Source organism: Pelobates fuscus, chromosome 3, assembly GCF_036172605.1.
Source record: "Pelobates fuscus isolate aPelFus1 chromosome 3, aPelFus1.pri, whole genome shotgun sequence".
Taxonomy (NCBI): Eukaryota; Metazoa; Chordata; class Amphibia; order Anura; family Pelobatidae; genus Pelobates; species Pelobates fuscus.
The window spans coordinates 252,925,801-252,937,378 of NC_086319.1; positions in this window are offsets into that span (position 1 = coordinate 252,925,801).

An 11,578-nucleotide genomic window follows, 5' to 3' on the forward strand; every position below is an offset into this window, starting at 1 on the left:
TACACCCCTCACATTTTTGTAAATATTTTATTATATCTTTTCATGTGACAACACTGAAGAAATGACACTGCTACAATGTAAAGTAGTAAGTGTACAGTCTGTGTGCAGTAATGCTGGCAGCACTCATATGTCTATTTCCCAAAGACAACCTCTGGATATGAAGCTGAGCACGTGCACTCAACTTCTTTGGTCGACCATGGCAAGGCCTGTTCTGAGTGGAACCTGTCCTGTGAAACCGCTGTATGGTCTTTGCCACCGTGCTGCAGGTCAGTTTCAGGGTCTTGACAATCTTCTTATAGCCTAGGCCATCTTTATGTAGAGCAACAATTATTTTTATCAGATGCTCAGAGAGTTCAATTGCCATGAGGTGCCATGTTGCACTTCTAGTGACCAGTATGAGAGAGTATGAGAGTAATAACACCAAATTTAACACACCTGCTCCCCATTCACACCTGAGACCTTGTAACACTAATGAGTCACATGACACTGGGGAGGGAAAATGGCTAATTGGACCCAATTTGGACATTTCCACTTAGGGGTGTACTCACTTTTGTTGCCAACGGATTAGACATTAATGGCTGTGTGTTGAGTTATTTTAAAGGGGGAAATTTACACAGATTGTGCACTTATTACTTTACATTGTAGCAGAGTGTCATTTCTTCAGTGTTGGCACATGAAAAAATATAATAAAATATTTACAAAAATGTGAGGGGTGCACTCACGTTTGTGAGATACTGTATATATAAGAAGGCGTAGCCTGTGGCGGAACCCACCCCGCCACTGAGCATTGGAGGGGCCTGGCTGCCTGCCTCTTACCCGCTGACTATGGCCCCTGGAAAACTGGTACACTTAAAGATTTATATTTGGGCATATTGTACTGTATCTTGCTGCTACTGGCCCTTTTAACAGCATCTATGGACACATTGGGACTTTTGGGACTACTGTCCCTTTAAGACTGTGAAGCATATTCTAGTGTACAGCCTGTAATATTATATATGTATTTATATATGTGTTAAGTTTAACCTGGGTGATTTGTATGCAGCATTCAGCTGATTGTTCGGTAGAATCACTCCATTCATTATATTGAGTGAAACTACCGAACAACCAGACCACCCAGGAATGAGTGTGCCTCCAATTACCGTTTGCAACAATGTTGCAAACGGGTAATTGGCAATCAGTGCAGTGTGGTCTGTGTCCTCTGGGTGGCCGCCATTCGGGAGCCGAACACGTGGCGGCGGCCATCTTAAACTACCGAACAGCTGTGTTTTGCCGTCGAGCGTCTGGAACTAAAATCGGGCACTCGACTAGGCAAACACCGCTGAGACCTCCAGACTTCCAGGATTTCGTGGGGAAACTACCGTGAATCCCCCTTAGTCTCTATAACACCAGCAATTCGTCTGTTTCATTCCCTTGTTTGTGATACTTTACCCATGCGGTCGGTCAAATCTTTGGAAACCCATATCTGCCGAACCATTCATCCGAATGACTTTTGAGTATGAATTTTGAGTATGTTGTCCCCCTGAATAAGGGCTATCCAGCGATGCTGGATTTAAAGGTGTACCCCCTGTTTTTGGGGTACATCCAGAAATTGGGGAAAAGTGTGTACTGTATAATTGGGTTAAGTGTTAATCTAAGGGGAGGAAATGTGTGGGAGGTACATCCATGTGATTGATCAATTTCATCCTCCCCCTGGGAGTGTCCTGTATGTACCTGTTTGTGAATAAAAGCCAGGCTGGATGAGCCAGTCCAGAGTTCCTGTTTTAACCTCAAAGTGATGTGTCGTCTCATTATTGGGGGAAGGATTTATTGTATGCTGTTCCAGTTGACTGCTAGGAGTACAAGCCTATTCGTATGGTTCCTATTCAATGGTCTACAGCATTCATACGCTTGGGAGAATTTAAAGGTTTCTCGGATTCGGTGATTATGGTGTCTGCCAGAGTGCTTGGAGTCCTCAGGAAGCACTAGGAGCATCCATTAACGGAGGTACCCAGTCGGGGTGCCAGGTGATCCGTTACATTGGTGGCAAGCGGTGGGATGGCGTCCTGGTGTGAGAGGAACAACACCCTGGAGACACAGGAATTATTATGGAGTGGCATAGAACCAGCGAGTCCCTGGACAGTGCTCCAGGTGGAAGAGGAGTTTAACCGGAGGTTACAGAACCTCTTGGCGCCACTGGTAAAGCCAATAGTAGAGGCAACCAGGTTGGACTGCAGTGAGAGCGCCCGACAAGAGATGTGGGAAGAAACCCTAGAGGGTGTCCAGCGTTGGCGAGGTGAGCGTCTCCCCAGCAAGGAGCAGCGATTACAAGCCAGAGTGGCCCTACGGATACCTATGCTGGGAGAACAGGCTCAGGAGGAATGGGTGATGCAACTTGATTCACTGGCATGGAGAGAACTGGGTCTCGAGGACGCATACCAAGCGCTACGTTGGTACGCGGTTCAGCGGGTGCCTGGAATGGGCAAATTTGGCAAACCCGAGGGCGAGGATTATAATGGCCCTGGCTTATTATGGGGGACATTTGCAGAACCAGAATTTGGGAGTGCGGCAGAGTCACGGCTTTGGGACATATTTGACTACAGAGAAGCCGTGCTGGATCTCCCTATGGCCGAGGACCTAAGGCCAGACTTGACTGAACTGGCTGTCCAGGAATGGGAGCTGGAGCAGGATTACCAACACCTGTTCAGCGCCAGTCAGTTACCATATGCCCCACAAGTACCACCAGAGCAGTGGGAGATCGAACAGAATTATGCGGACTTATATGATCCAGTGACACCGCCTGTCTCTAACCTGATGGGGCTTCTGGACTGTACACCATTGGGAGCGGTGAGTTTTGTTACCCCTCCCCAACAACTGAGCCCGCCAGTAGGAGACCTGCATTTAGTACCCCCTACTGCCCAACCAGCCCCAGAAATGGGGGACCTTATCGACTGGTCCTGGGAAGACCCACAGATGGCAGGTGGAGATGGGACCGTGGTCTCTCTGCCGGCCCTACAGGGAGGCTGGGCAGTTGGCCCAGGTCCCCAGCGGCAGTGTGTAGTACAGGGGGCTGAAGGTGCCATCCTTGCTCCCCAGTGGCAGCCTAACACACCAAGGGGAGACAGTAAGCCCCACACCAGCACAGATGGGAACGTGGTCTCTGTGCACAAGCTACAGGGAGCTGAAGGAGATGTCCTTGCTCCCCAGCGGCAGTCTACGGTTCAGGGAGAGGAGGTTGTTATTCCCTCTCCCCAGCGGCAGCACAGCTAACCAAGGGGAGACCGTAAGCCCCTCACCAGTATAGATGGGACCGTGGTCTCTGTGCCCAAGTTACAGGGAGCTGAAGGAGACGTCCTTGCTCCCCAGCGGCCGTCTACGGTTCAGGGAGAGGAGGTTGTTATTCCCTCTCCCCAGCGGCAGCACAGCTCACCAAGGGGAGACAGTAAGCCCCACGACCATGCAGATGGGACCGTAGTCTCTGCACCTACACCACTGGGGATAGGGACAGTAGATCCTGGTCCCCAACAGACAGACAAAATATCGGAAGGGGAGACAGTCGTTGTTCCCCAACCACAGCTGGGTTCAACCAGGGGAGAGGACACCCCGGTTACTTTTTCCTCAAGCCTTGAACCTACAACTGGACACAAGTGGCAGGGGCCCATCTGGACAACTAACCCCTGTGAGGACAGCCAGCCGACTATCAGAGCCCCAGACCGACTGGAGGTCTGGAGTCTGGATAGTCTAAATGGGAAGGGGGAGAAATGTGGCGGAACCCACCCCGCCACTGAGCATTGGAGGGGCCTGGCTGCCTGCCTCTTACCCGCTGACTATGGCCCCTGGAAAACTGGTACACTTAAAGATTTATATTTGGGCATATTGTACTGTATCTTGCTGCTACTGGCCCTTTTAACAGCATCTATGGACACATTGGGACTTTTGGGACTACTGTCCCTTTAAGACTGTGAAGCATATTCTAGTGTACAGCCTGTAATATTAAATATGTATTTATATATGTGTTAAGTTTAACCTGGGTGATTTGTATGCAGCATTCAGCTGATTGTTCGGTAGAATCACTCCATTCATTATATTGAGTGAAACTACCGAACAACCAGACCACCCAGGAATGAGTGTGCCTCATTCAACAATGTTGCAAACGGGTAATTGGCAATCAGTGCAGTGTGGTCTGTGTCCTCTGGGTGGCCGCCATTCGGGAGCCGAACACGTGGCGGCGGCCATCTTAAACTACCGAACAGCGGTGTTTTGCCGTCGAGCGTCTGGAACTAAAATCGGGCACTCGACTAGGCAAACACCGCTGAGACCTCCAGACTTCCAGGATTTCGTGGGGAAACTACCGAACGGCCCGCCGTTCGGTAGAAAGAATCTCACGAACTAGGGGATTCATGTGAATCCCCCTTAGTCTCTATAACACCAGCAATTCGTCTGTTTCATTCCCTTGTTTGTGACCGACCGCAGGGCCAAAATGCATGGAACTGTTTTCGGATACTTTACCCATGCGGTCGGTCAAATCTTTGGAAACCCATATCTGCCGAACCATTCATCCGAATGACTTGAATTTTGAGTATGTTGTCCCCCTGAATAAGGGCTATATATGTGTTAAGTTTAACCTGGGTGATTTGTATGCAGCATTCATCTGATTGTTCGGTAGAATCACTCCATTCATTATATTGAGTGAAACTACCGAACAACCAGACCACCCAGGAATGAGTGTGCCTCCAATTACCGTTTGCAACAATGTTGCAAACGGGTAATTGGCAATCAGTGCAGTGTGGTCTGTGTCCTCTGGGTGGCCGCCATTCGGGAGCCGAACACGTGGCGGCGGCCATCTTAAACTACCGAACAGCTGTGTTTTGCCGTCGAGCGTCTGGAACTAAAATCGGGCACTCGACTAGGCAAACACCGCTGAGACCTCCAGACTTCCAGGATTTCGTGGGGAAACTACCGTGAATCCCCCTTAGTCTCTATAACACCAGCAATTCGTCTGTTTCATTCCCTTGTTTGTGATACTTTACCCATGCGGTCGGTCAAATCTTTGGAAACCCATATCTGCCGAACCATTCATCCGAATGACTTTTGAGTATGAATTTTGAGTATGTTGTCCCCCTGAATAAGGGCTATCCAGCGATGCTGGATTTAAAGGTGTACCCCCTGTTTTTGGGGTACATCCAGGAATTGGGGAAAAGTGTGTACTGTATAATTGGGTTAAGTGTTAATCTAAGGGGAGGAAATGTGTGGGAGGTACATCCATGTGATTGGTCAATTTCATCCTCCCCCTGGGAGTGTCCTGTATGTACCTGTTTGTGAATAAAAGCCAGGCTGGATGAGCCAGTCCAGAGTTCCTGTTTTAACCTCAAAGTGATGTGTCGTCTCATTATTGGGGGAAGGATTTATTGTATGCTGTTCCAGTTGACTGCTAGGAGTACAAGCCTATTCGTATGGTTCCTATTCAATGGTCTACAGCATTCATACGCTTGGGAGAATTTAAAGGTTTCTCGGATTCGGTGATTATGGTGTCTGCCAGAGTGCTTGGAGTCCTCAGGAAGCACTAGGAGCATCCATTAATGGAGGTACCCAGTCGGGGTGCCAGGTGATCCGTTACATAGCCTGTAATTGTTGGAAGGGTTACCCGGCTATAAAACATCACAGTACCATAATGGCTGGGTTCACACAGAACCCTAGACTTCCGGTTCCAGCCCACTCACCTAAGATTTCGTTCCCACGCTGGTTCCTGCTAACCAAGTTCTCTCATCAAGACAGACCACTTCATCCCACGACCAAGTCTGCCCAGCTGAGTTGAACACCCACTTAGCAGATCCAGCTCCCTTGAAGTACTACTTACCTTGTTCCAGCCGCTGCTCCTGGCCGCACGCTCCACTTTACTCTTCATGCCAGACGGAGCCCGCTGGAAATAGTTCCAGGCTGACCTCTCACTTTACTGCTGCTTCCGGGTCACGTTCCCCTGTTCGGTCCACGAACTGTGAGTTTGCTTGAAAGGTCCCATACAAACGATTAGTTCGGCTGCCGCACTGCTTGCTTTCTTGCGAACATACGCTTTCATATCCCAATTCAATTCATACATTTTTGTTCTTTGTTTCATGAATCGGTTCGTTCGCATATATATATTTTTTTACCGATCACACTCTAGATTACTCATGTACGACCTCTAGCGGTCAGAATTACTAATGCCAGTTTTAATAGTATACAACTTTTCACATACCATTTCATTCACCTGTACTCTATTATCTAATTAGGTCTATAGGCTACTATTAATGTCGTTAATACGATAAAACAAATGTATAAGTTTCTTATGTATAAATTTAATAAGTTTAATCTTTGTTATGTTTTTCATGTTATTTTTCTGTGAATCCATTATGTTATGCAGTACTAAGTTCTCCTGTTTTATGGACCTGGCTTACCAATGCCCCCCTGTTTTTCCTGCTCACTTCTCTAGGTGTTTATAAAAAACTTATTAATTCATCACAGCCTCATTCGACTGTGTTCAGTCCACCAATTACCCATTAGGCACGAATAGCACGTGCACTCAACTTCTTTGGTGGACCATGGCGAGGCCTGTTCTGAGTGGAACCTGTCCTGTGAAAACACTGTATGGTCTTGCTCACTGTGCTGCAGCTCAGTTTCAGGGTCTTGACAATCTTCTTATAGCCTAGGCCAGGGATAGGCAGCCTTCGGCACTCCAGATGTTGTGGACTACATCCCCCATAATGCTCTTATATCCATAATGCTGACAAAGCATCATGGGAGGTGTAGTCCAAAACATCTGGGGTGTCGAAGGTTGCCTATGCCTGGCCTAGGCCATCTTTATGTAAAGCAACAATAATTTTTTTCAGGTCCTCAGAGAGTTCTTTAATATGAGGTGACATGTTGAAGTTCCAGTGACCAGTATGAGAGAGTGTAAGAGCGATAACACCATATTTAACACACCTGCTCCCCATTCACACCTGAGACCTTGTAACACTAATGATCAGATGACACCAGGGAGGGAAAATGTCGAATTGGGCCTAATTTGGACATTTCCACTTAGGGGTGTACTCACTTTTGTTGCCAATGGTTTAGACATTAATGGCTGTGTGTTGTGTTATTTTGAGGGAACAGCAAATTTACACTGTTATACAGGCTGTACACTTACTACTTTACATTGTAGAGTGTAATTTCTTCAGTGTTGTCACAAGAAAGGATATAATAAAATATTTACAAAAATGTGACGGGTGTACTCAGTTTTGTGAGATACTGTATATGTAGGCCCAATATTTCAATGACAATTTGAACAATACAATATCAAACCCAAGAAACATGGACAATCATCGGTAACATACAAGCCTTCCATATCAACTCCTGACCCTCCACTGTCAAAATGGGCAACCTACCCTGCAACACTCCCTATATGTAGCAAATGCCTTTTAATAATTATTTTGTTGCATGTGTCACCATCATGATTGCTAAGCTAACAAACGACATGCATTCTCAAATCACAAATGCGGATCAGCCCCACTAAATTGCAAAGACCCTATAAAGAGAAATTCGGTTTTAGACCTGTGCATGTTAGTGTAATTAATAAACACCTTAAAAAACTAAAAATGAGAAAACAGTGTGGACTGATCAAAATCCAGCAATGTTGCTGAAGCTCAGTGTGCGGCAAATGCTAAACTTGTTGCAACCCTAATCCTCAAATTCTTTGTGTCTGGATGCATACCAAAACTTTGGAAGACTGCAAGAGTAGTACCTACTAGTAATGTAATTCGCGGTAGCAGTGGTGTATTTTGGAATTGTGCTGCCCTAGGCACGACTACATTTGGGCACCCCCAAAACCAAAATTTGCCCCACCCCAATTTGTGTCAAGGCCACTTTTTTGACTGACAGATACAGGCCCTCATTGATACATACACTGATATACACTCACTGAGAGATACACAGTCATTGGCACACACTGTTTAACCAACACACACTTTCACTGACAGACACACACTGACACACCCACTCACTGACAGGCACACACACACTCTCAGATACACATAAAAATGACATACACACACTGACACACGCTCACAGGCACATCCATTCTCACTGAAAGACACACACTTTCCCTCACTCACAGAGAGAGAGCAAGAAGAGTGGAGGACAGTGCTCTCTTGCCGCCCGGCTAGAAAATTAGTAGTTTAACAACTGGGGGGTGGGGGGGAGGGTGGGGTTCTAAGGTGAACAGCCCCAGAACACGAGGCAAACAAGGCATTTGTCTTGGAGCTTGGGGTGGCGTTTTTTGGCGCCCCCCCGAAAGTGCCTTCCTAGGCAAATGCCTTGTTTGCCTTGTGGTAAATATAGCCCTGCGCGGTAGACCAACAGTGTGGCTGCCCAGGCACAAAAATCAGGGGGTTGCCGTGCATTGCCAGAAAAGTAGTGGAAGAACCTCCCACAGGTTCAAGGAGCACATAGAAAGCTTAAGGGGCCCATGCACTTAAGACCATCCGATAGCTATCTTTGATCAGAGGCCTGGCCAATCTTCACTGCCCTTTAACAGCGTGACCTGGCCTCTTGATTTGTGTGAAGTATAAGTGCTGGCAGGAAGTGAGTACAAGTCACTTCTCCTCAGCTTACCAGGAATCCGCATAGGAGAATTTTTTTGTGCTTTTGAAATACTACTACTACTACTACTACTACTACTACTACTACTACTACTACTAATAATAATAATAATAATAATAATAATAATAATATATGCATAATACAATATTAAGTAGGAAAACATATTTAAAAAAAGGCACTGATGTCCTGTGAACCAACTTGACATGTTTATTCCTGCAAATTCTAAGCCTCTGGAAGAATTGTTGTGGTATATTTTCAGATGTCTAGCAACAGATGTTTCCTACTCTGATTGATCACCAAAATTGTTTCATTATATGCATTTTCCAGGCTTGATATGTAATGCCAACATTTTTTAAACTGTCTGTACATGTTAGGATGTGGACCAAACCAGTCTTCCTGCAATACAATTGATTGTACCTTATATTTCTCTCTATTGTGAAAATACAATTACAATTTTAGATTTTTGTTGAAGGTACTTATTGTCGTGATAACTCCAGACCCAACATGCAGCGCTTAGGTCATGCCTAATGAGAAGGGAATGAGAAGAAAGGGAGGGTTATGGAGAAAGGGTAGATAAACACAAGTGAAGGGGAGTTACATTAAAAGAGAGGCATTGAGAGAGATAAAGAGGGGCAGATGAGAATTGGAAACATAGTGCACACACCTTTACATGCATACTAAATACCCACATATTAAAATTTTACACAAATATGCTCCCGCATGAACACACTAACATTCTATAAAAAACACCACTGTATTCACACACTAGCTCTCCACACAAATATGCTCCAATATATACATTGCTATTCAGTCACTCAAGCAGCCACATACTCTTATCCAATTATATTCCCCTATGCACACAGTTAGATTGTACCATCTCACCTTCCATTCAATCCCACTCACCCTGTCACATTTATACACTAAGCCAAATAACATGTTACCTTGCTCTCTTTGCCATCCAACTCCCAGTAATATTCACTAGAGTTACACCACAAACTATTCACATTCATCCATGTTATCACATACACCAAGCTTTATATATATATATATATATATATATATATATATATATATATATATATATATATATATATATATATATATATATATATATATATATATATATATATATATATATATATATATATATATATATATGACAGATGGGGCAGCAGAGAGGGTGAATCTGGGCCTGGTTGATGTGATGCCATGGGAGGTGTATCAGCAGCTGCAGCAACTGGACCAGGTTAAAGAAGAGATAAATTCTAAGAAATTCTGATAAATTCTGAAGCAATGGAAGACGTCACTAACAAGTCAAAATCAGGGGCTACAGAAAAGAGAGTAATCAAGCCAAGCAAAAGTCATAAAAAAACAGGAATCAATATACAGAAATAACATGCTCTTGTTTTTAACAAAGGGGAAACCATGACAGGGCAAAGCATTTACACTGAGAAGTTCTTAAATATCCCATGGAAGCTATTGATGGGTCTGTGTTATCCCTGCAATGTCAAATGGTGTTAGTGATGCTGCAGGAATGAAGCAAGAGGGCATGTGTAGGTAATGACAAAGACATCCTGGTTTCATAATATGGAGCAAATTTGGAGCATTCTCTTCATTTATTTAGGTTGAAACTATATATTATATATATATTTTATGACGATTGTTTTAGATATAGACTTTTTGGGTGACCACCTTTGTTAATCATTAGTCAGCAAGATTTAATATCGCTCAATAATCTTTTTATTGTTACCAATGATGTCCTGACCCTTTAAGAGCTCTGACACAAGTGTCCTTTTTAACACTTATTTGGATAACCTTTGGACTGAAATGGGCAAGGTTTCTTTGTTTGTTCCTTAAACTGTTCATCAGTTGAGCTGTTTCTTTTAATGTATAGCTTTTGGGTCATCAGTATCTCCTTCTTCATTGGGTGGGATGATAGCTATTCCATCCTAGGAGATTCTTGCAGGAGCTTGGTTTTCTGTTTAAGGTAGCTTTTATGTTCCCCTGATAAGGCACTGTTCCTCATCTTCCTCTCTGGTGGTCCATGCTATTGCCAAGGGGGAGGGAGATATTGAGCTGCTGTGGCTTGTGTATCAGAGTGTTGCTGCGGTTTCCTGTGGCAATGCTCTGATACTTACCCTGGTGCATACACTACAACTCTTAACCTCCCATACATACAATTCAGCCTCCATCTCCCCAAACACGAACAGCCTCTGTTCCACCCACACACCTTCTCATCCACACATGCAGACACATTACAGCCCTTATAGACCCTACACCACTATCAGATCTCTTCACACACAAAACAAACCAAACAGCCCCATTCACATGGAAGAAAGTGCATATATATGTGGATGCAGTCTGCTCACCTTATTCAGAGCCCATAACCTCGGCTCTGAGTTAGTAGACTTGTGTGTCTATAATGGGGACGCATACACCCTTCTTTGCAGCAGGAACAAGGCAGTGAGGTCTCCAAGTGGGATACAAATATCTAGGTTTATTACAATATTCTAAAACAAAACAAATGCATATAAAATATAAAAACCTTCCAAGAAGCTCCCAAGACGGGTTTCGCCGCCATAGCGGTATACCTTCCTGCTTTTAAATGTTCAAAAATTTTCTTATTGGTTCGTTTCGTGCATTGTACGCCAATCCTCAGTGTGCCCGGTGATGTAACCATTCCCTGTTGGTGATATCAGTCGGAATCACCTGAACCCGGAAATGGCGTGGCGGATTTCCAGTCACGTCACTTCTGGCTATCGGTCCACCATCTTTGTAGAGGGAAACATTCCATGAAAGTTGATGTATTAGTGTGTGTATATATATATATATATATATATATATATATATATATCGTCCATCAGAAAGTCCCATATAGATTGAAAAAGTGTACTCAGAGGTTTCAAATATGTAAATAAAGACATAGAGAGAATAAAAATGTATGAGTTTATCATTTTAAATATATATTGACAAAGATTAATATAAC